The 13,438-nt window shown below is 48.4% G+C and overlaps 1 protein-coding gene and 1 pseudogene across 2 annotated transcripts in view; both read left to right on the plus strand.

Moving 5' to 3' along the window:
- The window catches only part of LOC118649339 (myosin phosphatase Rho interacting protein), a 240,912-nt gene that overhangs the window by 199,192 nt on the left and 28,282 nt on the right, over positions 1 to 13,438 (plus strand). The gene's annotated exons all lie outside the window — the stretch shown is intronic.
- On the plus strand, positions 5,928 to 10,210 carry LOC118649331 (annotated as a pseudogene).

Below are 13,438 nucleotides of genomic sequence, written 5' to 3' on the forward strand. Positions count from 1 at the left end.
TTAATCTCTAAAATATATAAAGAACTATTATAAGTCAACACCAGGAAGACGAACAATCCAATTTTTAAAAATGGGCAACGGACTTGAATAGACACTTCTCCAAAGAGGACATACAGATGGCCAATAGACATATGAAAAAATGCTTAACACGTCACTAATCATTAAAGAGATGCAAATTAAAACTACACTGAGGTATCACCTCACACCTGTCAGAATGGCTACTATCAATAAATCAACAAACAAGTGCTGGCAAGGATGTGGAAAACAGGGAACCATAGTGCACTGCTGGTGGGAATGCAGACTGGTGCAGCCACTGTGGAAAAACAATATGGAGTTTACTCAAAAATTTTTAAATGGAACTCCCATTCAACCCAGTGATCCCTCTTCGGGGAAAATATGCTAAGAATCCCTAAACACCAATCAGAAAGAATGTATGCACCCCTATGTTCATAGCAGTGTTATTTACAATAGCCAAAATCTGGAAACAGCCTAAGTGCCCATCAGCAGACAAGTGGATTAAAAGGCTGTGGTACATCTACACAATGGAATCCTATGCTGCTATCAAAAAGAAGGATCTCTTATCCTTTGGAACAGCATGAGGGACCTGGAGAGCATTATGCTAAGCTAAATAAGCCAGTGAGAGGAAAGACAAACACCACATGATCTCACTCATGTGGAATCTAATGAACAAAATAAACCGATGAACAAAATAGATCCAGTGGCATACATGGAACAGACTGACAGATGGCAGAGGGGAAGGGGCTGGGAGGACTAAAGAAAGGAAGGGGAAGGGATTAGCTAAAGAACATACATATGCATAGCATTGGACAAGACAATAATATGGTGAGGGCCAAGGTGGGGAGCAGGGCTGGGTGGAGGTGGGCAAGGCAGGGTGGGGGTGGGGGCACAAATTGGGGACATCTGTAATAGTGTCAGTATAAAATTTAAATTAAAAAATTAACATGCTGCAAACTATCAATCAGAGAAAATATTTACAAATCATATTTCCCATAAGGGACTTGTATCCAGAATATACAAAGAACTCTTGTAACTCAACTACAAAAAGGCAACCCAGTGAAAAAATGGGCAGAGAACACACACGAATAGACATTTCTCCAAAGACAATATATAAATGACCAGTAGGTACATGAAAAGATGCTCACTATCATTAGTCATCAGAAAATGCAAGTCAGAACCACAATAGACAGCGCCTCAGAGGCTGGTGATGATTGAAGTCAGATACCTTTTTGTTGGTGAGGATGCGGAGAAAAAGAAACCCTCACACAGTGCAGGTGGGGAGGCACGTAAAATGGTCCAGCTGCTTTGGAAAACAGGCTGGCAGTTCCTCAAGGGGTTAAACAGTTATATGCTCCAACAATGCCACTCAAGAGAAATGAAGAAATGTCCACCAATGTGAATGTTTATAACATCATTTGTAATAGCCAAAAGGTGGGAATAACCCAAATGTCCAACTGATGAATGGGCAAACAAAATGCACACCCACAGAATTGAGTATTTTCAGCTATAAGTACTGACACGCTACAACACGGTGAGCGAAAAAAGGCAGATACCAAGTGCCACATATTGATAGTCCTGTTTCTATGAAATCTCCAGAGCAGGTAAACCCAGAGACAGGAAGCAGACCAGTGTTGCCAGGGGCTGGGTCAGAGGGAATGGAGAGAGACTACTAATGAGGCAGTTTCGGGGTTCATGAAAGTGTTTGGTTGCACATCTCTGTTAAATACTAAAAACCACTGAATTGCATGCTTTAAAAGGATGCATTTTATGAATCTCAGTGAAGAATATATAAATCTCAATGAAGTGTCATTTTATTTTTATTTTTTTTATTTTTTATTTTAATTAAATCTTTATTGTTCAGATCATTACATTTGTTCCTCTTTTTTCCCCCCATAACTCCCCTCCTCCCAGTTCCCGCCCCACCCTCCCCCCTCACTCCCCACCCACAATGCCACTGTCCTCATCCATAGGTGCACAATTTTTGTCCAGTCTCTTCCCGAATCTCCCACACCCCTTTCCCCCCCAAGAATAGTCAGTCCATTCCCTTTCTATGTCCCTGATTCTATTATAATCACCAGTTCATTCTGTTCATCAGATTATTTATTCACTTGATTCTTAGATTCACTTGTTGATAGATGCATATTTGTTGTTCATGATTTGTATCTTTACCTTTTTCTTCCTCTTCCTCTTCTTAAAGGATACCTTTCAGCATTTCATATAATCCTGGTTTGGTGGTGATGAACTCCTTTAGCTTTTCCTTATCTGTGAAGCTCTCTATCTGACCTTCAATTCTGAATGATAGCTTTGCTGGATAAAGTAATCTTGGTTGTAGGTTCTTGGTATTCATCACTTTGAATATTTCTTGCCACTCCCTTCTGGCCTGCAAAGTTTCTGTTGAGAAATCAGCTGACAGTCGTATGGGTATTCCCTTGTAGGTAACTGAGTTTCTTTCTCTTGCTGTTTTTAAGATTCTCTCTTTATCTTTTGCTCTTGGCATTTTAATTATGATGTGTCTAGGTGTGGTCCTCTTTGGATTCCTTTTGTTTGGGGTTCTCCGCGCTTCTTGGACCTGTAAGTCCATTTCTTTCACCAGGTGGGGGAAGTTTTCTGTCATTATTTCTTCAAATAGGTTTTCAATATCTTGCTCTCTCTCATCTTCTGGCACCCCTATAATTCTGATGTTGGTACGCTTGAAGCTGTCCCAGAGGCTCCTTACACTATCCTCGCATTTTTGGATTCTTTTTTCATTCCGCCCCTCCGGTTGGGTGTTTTTTGCTTCCTCGCATTTCAAATCATTGACTTGATTCTTGCGCTCCTCTGGTCTGCTGTCGGGAGTCTGTGTAATATTCGTTATTTCAGTCCGTGTATGCTTAATTTCTAGTTGGTTCCCCAATATAACATCGAGGGTCTCATTAGTTTCTTGTAGATCTCATTAAGTTTATCGGCGGCTTCTAAACAGTTCTTGAGAGACCTTAAAAGTGTGGTTCCATTGACAATTTTGTCCTGTTTCTTTGTCTCTGCATTTTGTTATGCTTTCTTGGTGCACCCCCTAGTGGTCTTTGTGCGCAGTCTTGTAGTTAAGCCTTGATTGTTGTAGCTAATACCAGGGAGGGTTTGACCTCCAGGCCAAGTGGCTGTGAGAATCAGCTGTGTCTGCAGTGAGAGAACTTCTGTCCTCTAGGGAGGTGCTAATCTAGCCTTTGCCTGAGGCTATCCGGCAAATGCCTCTGTGCAGGGCTTGGGCGGGGCGGGTCGCACAGGATCAACAGGGTAGGCCGGAGAGAGCAGTTATGGCGGCTCTCAGTCCTGTCCCCAGGGGCTCTGCCTCTCTGAGTCCCAGCAACCGCTGCAAACCTCGGAGAGAAAGCTGCACTCGCTCTGACCGAAGCCAGACAGTCCCACTTCTCCCGTTTGAGTCTGGGTCCCTAAAGACTCGCCCGTATCTGGAGCTCAGAGTCTGCGACTCCCTCCCGATTGAAAACGCCAACCGCGCCCTCCGCCGCCAGCCCGCTCCGCGCACTCCGCACCTCAGAATTTGACTTCAGCACTGCGCCTCCTCTGGGTGTCCGTATGCGTTTCTCTTTCCTCCTAGTTGTAGGACTTCCACTCAGCCAGCGTTCCTGTGGTTCTGGGTGATGTCCGCTCCGTCTTTTAGTTTCACTTTTGAAGTAGTTCAAGGCAGCAAACTCCGGCGTTAATCTATGCCGCCATCTTGGTTCTCTGAAGTGTCATTTTAAAAATAATCAGTTGCTTTAAAAAACAGTAGAACTAATATAGTGTTTTAAAATACAATGTAGTTGTGTTGGTTCATTCAAACACTCTTGCTGTGATAGCTGTTGGCATACTCTATGGCCGTATCTACTACCATGACAACTTTTAAATCACAAGGGTTGCAAAAGTTTGAAATAGTTTAAACTTAATTGTGCCGATGTGTGATTCTCTTTGCACAACATCAGAGTTGTTAAGCTGCCCCACAGTTTAAATGACAACCTTGAACTGAAACATGAGTCTCTGGGGTGGGGGAGATATCCTTGACTCCTCAAGAAGGAACTGCCTAGCCTCCTGGGGAAATTACTTCTTTTCAAGTTTTTCTAGGGGCAGCCATGACAGGGCCTGGTAGGCACAGAACAGCTTCAGAGCACACAGTACACGAGCCCCTCCCAGCCTTCCATCCACACTCAGGCTGTGCCATCGACAGAGGGCAAACCCAAAGTTCTAGGGTCTCTTCAGTGTGACTGCCCATTGCTGGACTAGCCCCCCAATAACTGCTATCAGTGCAAAGCCACTTGGCCTGATGTAGCTCCTGAATCATCTAAAGATCAACTACTTGGTAATTTGCTTTCATGGACCCTGATGTGAACTCTGACTGACTGACCAGACATGCCAGTCAGCTCCCATGCCCTGGCCTGGCCTGGTACCCTGGGCACACCGCTCCCGCCAGAGCAGGGGTGGCCAACCCAAAGGTCAGGGGCTTCGGTAATTCTGTGCAAACACCTCATCTATGTGGAAAGCAAGCAGCCTCATTTGGAGGTACATTTCAGTGCTGTCCTTCCTCAGTCCTGTGCCTTCAGAGGGAGTTTTCTTTCATGGCAAGATCTTTTCAGAAAGGTTAACTGTTATCCAAAATTCTTCTCACCACTGGAAAGATGATGAAAACAAGATAAGCAATATAAATAGGATAAGACCTCAGTCTAATTAGCTTGGCTCGATCCTTTCTGTGCACACCCTTACAGATGCACTTGAGCGGTGCTCCATGTCTGAACCTCAGCATGCTTCCGAGACCAGCAGCTAGGGGAGGGCTGCACGGGTGCCCATCATGTTGCAGAAGGCCAGAGAGGAACCAAGCAATGCTTAGAGAGATGGAGTTACACTTGATTACTATTATGTGCGGACCAAGAGAAAACTGTTTCAAATTCTGGGCCCCAACATGGAGGAACTTTCCCTGTTTGTATCTTTTTACCTTCTTTGTCTCCCAAATATGGGGTTTTTCTGGTCCCCTTTACAAGTTCTTATAGAGCCCTATGTGCCGGGGCTTTGAGACCTCAACCAAAGGCTTGACTTGGCGCCAGCACTGATAACTTCGTCTGGGGAAGGTTTACGGCCTCTCTGGAATGGGAGTAGTCTTATTTTCCTTATTATTTAAGCCAGCAAGCATTTACAGAAGCCAAAATGCAGGGTTAAAATTTCAAACAGCAGTTTTTTTGTTTTGTTTTTTGTTTTTCTTTTTCCAAATATATTTTTATTGATTTCAGAGAGGAAGGGAGAGGGAGAGAGAGACAGAAACATCAATGATGAGAGAGAATCATTGATTGGCTGCCTCCTGCACACCCCACACTGGGGATCAAACCCACAACCCAAGCATGTGCCCTTGACCAGAATCGAACCTGGGACCCTTCAGTCCACGGGCTGACGCTCTATCCACTGAGCCAAACCAGCCAGGGCAAACAGCAGTTTTTTACAAGATGGATGCTTCATTCCCCACTGGTTTTATGTACATGAGTCAAATCATTGACTCTTGGGGGTAGTTAACATTGTTAACCTACCCAGCTTTGAGGCTTCCTTTACTAAGTCCTATACAGAGAATTAACAATACAGAGCATGTGAAAATTTATCTTTAGAGACTCCTTCTGCCTGTGCTGCCTTCAGCCACATCGGGATCCTGTCGACCTTGACTGCCATGGGGTGGTCCTTTCCAGGCAGGAGTCAGTCCTTGGGTGGTAAATTTCTTTACCCAAACAGAGTCACCAGGGCGAAAGAGATGAACCAGATCAGATGTTGGTACAGGCAGAGCGTCTCAGACGTGCTTCTGGATTGCTTTCTGGGCAGGCTGTAAAGCCTGTAAGAACTTGAGTAAAGATTGGTTATGGATTTCAGCTTTTCTAGATTGGGTTTCCGTTTAAGCTGGCGAGATGGGTAGGTCAGGATCTGGAAGAGTCACTGGACTCTGTAGAGGCCCCACTGGTTGGAGGGCAGCCTCCCGGGCTGCTTCGTCTGCAGCCTAGCTCCCTCTTGCTTCTGGGGAGCCCCCTTGTCTTACATACGTAGAGGTGGAAAGACGTAGTTACATCTGGCAGTGCCAGTTGGCCCATCGTCCTTGCTCTGCTCATGTCTGTCTAACCGCCTAATATATTCCCTCAAGGATCCTGGCTCTGAATTCTCTCAGGAAAAGGGGACGCAGGATTTCTTCTGTAATTACTTCCTGCTGAGGCAGGTCAGAGGTTTCTCTCAGAGCCAAGAGATCCTTGCTGTCTGTCAGAGGGACACTGAGGCCTGGGCACAGGAGGTGGGCTTGTGACCTGGCGGAGACAAACTAACAAATGGTCTGGTGGAAGGGAAAGAAAACATTTGTTTTAATAACCTCTATTGAAATAGAATTTTTCCTCTCAAATTACCTCTATGTTTATCAAAAGAGCCTAATCAAGACCAATTTATCTATTATATTCAATTTGGCCTGATTGTTTGCATAAACACAACAAGAATGGTAACTACCTTTGCCAGAATTTCATGATTGAATCTTAGTGTGCCACGTAGGGCCGGGAAGCCAAGCCATCCAGCTGCCGTCAGGCCTGCCTGCAGTATCTGCTGAGTTAGGTGAATCCCTCACCTGTAGCAACTCCACCTGAGCCCACACCTTAGGCTTTAAGGCCCATCTCAGTAGCCCTCCTACTCATGGCCCAGAGTGCATGGGGGTTTTGCAGGGACACAGAGGCACCCTTATTGCTTCCCTCTACTCTGACCAACCGCCAGCAATGGTAGGGCATGGGCCAGCACCAGCTATTTTCAGGGCTCCCATGCAGGATACCAGGCTTTCTTCGTGGCACTCTTATTGGCTTCAAGTCTTCAGAGTTCAGACAGGGCTTTTTAAAACATGACACTCCAGTCAGAGTTTTCGGTTAATAAAACCACTATTGGAAACCAGTCTTATTGAATTTATGCAAAGAAATGTATTGTCATGATTTATTAAGCATTGCCAAATTTTGGAGGAATTTCTCCTTATAAGGAGAAAAATATACTGACCTGTTTTAAGATCTTCTGATTTTCCTTGTCAGTCCTTTTTATGGATTCTTTAGAGTAATATGTTTCTAAATGTATTATAACAAAACAGTAACTGTCTTTAAATGGCAAGAAGAAATTTAAAATGTGTCTACACTTAAATAGATAGTCACAGCTCTCCCTGTAGTAGGGTTCCCCCTACTTGACTTGTCTTTAAACTATATATGGTCTCTGGGAGGGGTGACACATCCTCTCAGAACGGACTAAGGGAGCTTTATTCCTTCACAGGGTCTCACACGTCACAGGACCTCACAGGGTCTGTAATTCCTGTGACAGAGGGATGGTACTCACCACTTCCCTCTGCTCTATACAGGACTCCCCCACTTTCCTAAAGTTGAGGTTTGTGCCACCCCTGACGTGGGCATGGTCACACAGGCCTGCAAGGCAGTATACAGGCTGCCAACTGTCTCAATAGAGAACAAAACCTAATGGGTATTTTTCTTTGCCCATCTGGGCACCTGCCCTTTTGGCAACTGCATTCAAATCTGTAAGAGAATTAAGGTTAATGTAACATAATAACATAATGAGGTACAATATGGGCACTGTGGCTACTTCAGGCAGCCAAATTTTCTGCTACCAAACATGACACATGGTAGGGCTATACCAGTGGTCGGCAAACTCATTAGTCAACAGAGCCAAATATCAACAGTACAAGGATTGAAATTTCTTTTGAGAGCCAAATTTTTTAAACTTAAACTATATAGGTAGGTACATTGTTAACTTAATTAGGGTACTCCTAAGGCTTAGGAAGAGCCACACTCAAGGGGCCAAAGAGCCACAGCCGGTGGCCCTGCCGCAGCCATGGCACTCCTGGGTGCAGGTCCCAGCGGGACGCTGGGTGGCGGCGGGGCGCCTTGAGTCCTCGGCTCCTTGCCTGCCTTCCAAGGCTTCCTCCTGCTTTAGGGCCTCGCCCTCCGCCAGCCGCCTCCTCCCCATCTCCCAGAGCTGAGGACCCACCGAGGGTGCTCCCTGCTGGACGAGGGGGTGAATGGAGCGGTGGGTACTCCAGGGTGAAGGGTCACTCTGGGGAGGAGTCCCGACACCTCCAAGACCCGCTCCTGTTCAGCAACATCCCCAAGATCGCGCGCCTGACCGCGGGCTGTGGGGGAGCATGATGGCGCCGATGGTGGAGAAGGCGCTGCGCACGCGGAGGCTGCTGCAGCCCGGGACCTCCTCAAAGGCTTCAAGATGTTCGGCTCCCTCTTCAAGCCCTACATCCGGGGCTGCATGGAGCACATGCGCAGCCTGCTGCGCGACAACGACCTCTTCCCGGCCTAGGTGACATTGGCCGAGAAGCACCAGCAGTGCCAGCGGCTGAAGCTGAGCGACATGCTCGCCAAGCCCCACCAGCGGCTCACCAAGTACCCGCTGCTGCTCCAGTCGGTGCCAAGGAAGATGGACAAGCCACGTGCCAAGGAGGCCGTCATCACCATGATCAGCTCCGTGGAGCGCTTCATCCACCACGTGAACGCGTGCATGCGGCAGCAGCTGGCCGCCGTGGTGAGCTGCATGGACGCCTACGAGGTGGTGGAGGGTAGCAACAACGAGGTGGACAAGCTCCTGAAGGAATTTCTGCACCTGGACCTGACCGTGCCCATCCCTGGTGCCTCCCCAGAGGAGACGCGCCAGCTGCTGTTGGAGGGCAGCCTGAGGATGAAGGAGGGAAAGCACAGCAAGATGGATGTGCACTGCTTCCTCTTCACGGACCTGCTCTCAGTGACCAAGGCAGTGAAGAAGGCTGAGGGGACCAGGGTGATCAGGCCACCACAGCTGGTGGACAAGATCGTGTGCCGGGAGGTGCGGGACCCTGGCTCCTTCCTCCTCATCTACCTGAACGAGTTCCACGGCGCCCTGGGGGCCTACACGTTGCAGGCCAGCGGGCAGGCTCTGTGCCGGGGCTGGGTGGGCTCCATTTACAATGCCCAGAACCAGTTGCAGCAGCTGCATGCGTAGGAGCACGCGGGCAGCCAGCAGCACCCACAGAGCCTGGAGGAGGAGGAGGAGGAGCAGGAGGAGGAGGAGAAAGATGAGGAGGAAGAGGAGGGTGAGAGTAGTACTTCCGCCGCCAGCTTCCCCACCATCCTGCGCAAAAGCAGCAACAGCCTGGACACCCAGCACTGCGCCTCAGACAGCTCCACGGAGACCCTGGCCGTGGTGGTGCTGGAGCCCGGGGAGACGCTCTCCTCTACCGAGTTCGAGGACGGCCCCTTCAGCTCCCAATCGGAGGAGATGTCCCTCAGTACCACCGCCTCATCTGTCACACTGACCAGCAAGCTGCTGGCCCCAGGCCCCGGGGAGGGCAGCTCCTGCTCCATGGACTCCGCCTACGGCACCCTCTCCTCCACCTCCTTGCAAGACTTTGAGACCCCAGGCCCTGTGGTGGAGCCAGCGCCCCTGCACCTAGGTTTACCACAGGCCCCTTCACCCCGGCCTTGCCCCGCCTCTGTCGCCGCCACCCTGCCCAGCTGCTGTCCCGCCTGCCCCACCTGCTCAAGTCCAAATCTGAGGCCAGCCTCCAGCTGCTGGCAGGGGCCACCACCCAGGGGGCGCCCCCAGCCCCCAGCCGCAGCCTGTCGCAACTCTGCTTGGCTGCCACAGCCACCTGCGCATCAGGACCACCCTGCTGCTTAACTCCCAGGCCCTGAGCGCAGTGTGGAGCCACCATGCCTGGAGGGCGCGGGCCGGGGCCGGCACCCAACGTGGAAGGGCCGCAGTGCGGCCACCAGGCCCTGAAGGCTGCCCTGAAGGCTGCCCTGAAGGCTGCCCTGAAAGTCACACAAAGACAACCTTCTACTGGAGGGCAGGCTGTGGTGCTCCGGGAAGATGCCGGAGGTAGGGAAGGAAGGTCATGGAAGGGAACAATTGCAAGAGGAGATCCCGAAGGTTCTGAAAGCAGAGGACCAGCTCCTTGCAGACCTGAACTGTGTGTGAGCCTCTTTATCGGCCCTGGCGGTGGGAGACACAGGAGGAGGTGATGGACTGGGACTGTGCCGAAGGAAGACTCAGAGGAAGCAACGTGTGGACAGGGCCAGGCGGAGCAGGCAGGCCCGTGTGGATCCCGCTGGAGCGCAGCCAGACCCCAAGGCGACCACCAAGCCAGGCCCCAGGGAGAAGCGAGCAGATGCCACTCCACTCTCTGGAGAAGACCATTAAGCAGAAAACTAAAGAAACCGATGTTACATCATTTCCCAGGTGGAGAACAGTTGGCATGTAAGCCCCTGACCAGTGCCCAGCCTCTCCTCTGTCTGTCTATCTCACGCTTAGGTACCATGTTCTTTGTTCTCTCTTAACTGCAACTCATTTTTAAACTAGACTGCTTTTAAAAGAAGACTAAATAAAGTTTCCCTTAAGTTATTTAGGCGGTGCTGGGGCTGCTGGGGCCCTGATCAAAGACCCGCAGCCCCAAGCCCCGCCATCAAGGTGCTGGGGCTGCTGGGGGTATCAGAGACACAAACCCGCAGGCCCGGCACCCAGCAGCCCCAAGGCCTTCGCGGCAGCGCTAAGGAGCAGCCAGCCGAGCGGTAGGAAGCAGCCAGCAGGTGGGCAGTAAGGAGGGAGGGGTCCCGGACTGCAAGAGGGCACATGCTGGGCTAAGGGACCCCCCACCTATCCCCAGTGCACGAATTTTGTGCACCAGGCCTCTAGTTATATATATAATCTCTGTAAATTTCATACTTTCAAATTAGCCTTCAAATTTTTTTCTATGTTATTCGAAAATGCATAACTTTCTATTAAGTATCTTTAATATTTTTTCCTGTCACGCTATCAGCAACTTGTAGACCTTTCTTTTATTCTTTAAAATGTTTAGAATTCTTTACTTTTTGCAATAATTATCAAAAAGTAACAGCCAGCATTTCTTAGATTGATATTTATGAACACACTTTACATGTACTTTTACTTCCAAGAAAATATGCCTAGACCCTGTGCGATGAGACTAGGGCGGGTAAATCCAACACGCCCAGTAAAGCCTGTGCTTTTCCTTCTGTAATTCCAAACACGCTGTCTCGGGCTGACTTAGTATTGTGAGGGCTGAAAATAACAAAACGGGCAGAGAGATTATAGTGCTCACAGAAACTTGCGACCTTGAGTCTAGTGCAGTTCAGATAAGACACCTGGTAGGCACAGACCAGACCTCTATGCCAGCAGAGCAGTCTGCAGCCAGTAAAAATCAACAAAAACCTATCACTCCCTGCTTCATAATTAACTGCCAACACCCCCCTCCTTTCTGTATTAACCATTTACTCTGTCCTGAAACAAAGCAAATGGTCTGAGATCGTATATATTTAGGCTTTTTATATTTAAGGATACTTTTTCCTTCCTGTAACAGTTGCTTTCCCTCACAGATTTTTCCTCTTTACCCTAAGCCCCTAGAGCAGTGGTTCTAACCTTCCTGATGCCGCGACCCTTTAATGCAGTTCCTCATGTTGTGGTGACCCCCAACCATAAAATTATTTTCGTTGCTACTTCATAACTGTAATGTTGCTACTGTTATGAATCGTCATGTAAATATCTGATATGCAGGATGTATTTTCATTGTTACAAATTGAACATAATTAAAGCATAGTGATGAATCACAAAAACAATATGTAATCATACATGTGTTTTCCGATGGTCTTAGGCGACCCCGACCCACAGGTTGAGAACCGCTGCCCTAGAGGATCTTTAATCCTCCTCCTTTACTGCTCTCGTTCTCTCTGACCATCCCTCTATCCCCCCAGCCCAGGGCTCCTCTAGCTCAGGGCTGAGAGCCTACCACCCTACCCAGCGAATCCCACCACTACCACCCACACCCACTCCGGCGCAGTTAATTATGAAAAGTCTGGCCATGAGAAAATGTACTAATCTTAACCTAACAACCCTTAGCAGGGGAGAAAAGGGTAGTGGTCTAGTCTTTGTTAAAACTTCTCTGAGCTACACCCTTCACAAATTTATACCTTTAAATTAACCCCAGAATTCCCAAAATTTCAACCTAATACAGCAAAATCACAGATGAGGACGGGAAGAGCAAACCAAAGCCCCTAGTACATAAACATAGACAGAAATTTAAACGGGCTGACTCCCTCCTTGATGGAGAGCAAAAGACTCTGAGAAAAATACCTCTCAGCAGCTGCTAGAGACTTTTGCAATTCGTCACAGCGTTCAGCCTTTCTATACACAACGAGGCTCCCCCCTAAAGCGGGGTTTGCCCTATCTTTAAACAAGTTAACCGAAAGAGGTAACAAATACTCTCATGTGTACAGCCAGACGGCACAAAGTAGCTTTCACTCCAGACTTTCACACTTAATTTATACATCAGACAATTCGAGTTTTTTACTTATACCAAATATTTACTCAGAGTTTTAACAGTCCACCTGATTCCTGATTAATTGCCTAAGGAAGCCCTATGGCTTTGGGGGAGGTGATCAAGCTCCCCCTTCTACTCACTTGGAGTGGGACTGACTGACTGGGGCCACCTTACCGATTCTGTCGACAGGTCCAGAGGTGTCCGTCCACTCTCGCCAGATGCCGGCCGGGTCCTGGGCTGAGGTCCGGGGGCGCCCAGAGTCCCCAGGTTCAATTTTGCTAAATGAGCAGAGCGGCGCCTCCTGGAGGCCTCTCCAACTCCCCCAGGCCTTAAACCCAGTCCACTCACCGGAGGCCAAAAAGGCAAAACGCATTCAATTTCTTGGTCAGGGAACCATTAATGTCACAGGAGACGGGAGAGGAACCAAGCAACGCTTACAGAGATGGAGTCACACTTCGTTACTATTATGCGCGGGCTGAGAGAAAACTGTATTTCAGATTCTGGGCCCCAACATGGAGGAACTTTCCCTGTTTATATCTTTTTACCTTGTCTCCCAAATATGGGGTTTTTCTGGTCCCCTTTGCAAGTTCTTAAAGAGCCCTATGTGCTGGGGCTTTGAGACCTCAACCAAAGGCTTGGCCTGGCGCCAGCGCTGATAACTTCGTCTGGGGAAGGTTTACGGCCTCTCTGGAATGGGAGTAGTCTTATTTTCCTTATTATTTAAGCCAGCAAGCATTTACAGAAGCCAAAATGCAGGGTTAAAATTTCAAACAGCAGTTTTTATGTAAGACGGATGCTTCAACCACACAGCTCCGGCAGATGAGCTGGAAGTTGGACCGGAAGTGGGGGTGTCTTGGAAACACTTGGGGACATCCCCAAGGAACACCTTCAGGCCTTGCTCCCTGCTCACCAAGTTTCTAAAGAACTGTATGTTGCTTCCTCCCCCCAAGTTTCACTTGTTTAACAGAGAGCAGCCCAATCTGAATGACTGAGTAAAAAGTAGACACAGAACTAACATTCCAGAATGAGAACGTATTTATTCAACGTGTGGCACCCAGGACACTGTACAACTTCTCCCTTTTC

The sequence above is a fragment of the Myotis myotis genome, unplaced genomic scaffold, assembly GCF_014108235.1.
Source record: "Myotis myotis isolate mMyoMyo1 unplaced genomic scaffold, mMyoMyo1.p scaffold_m19_p_29, whole genome shotgun sequence".
Taxonomy (NCBI): domain Eukaryota; kingdom Metazoa; phylum Chordata; class Mammalia; order Chiroptera; family Vespertilionidae; genus Myotis; species Myotis myotis.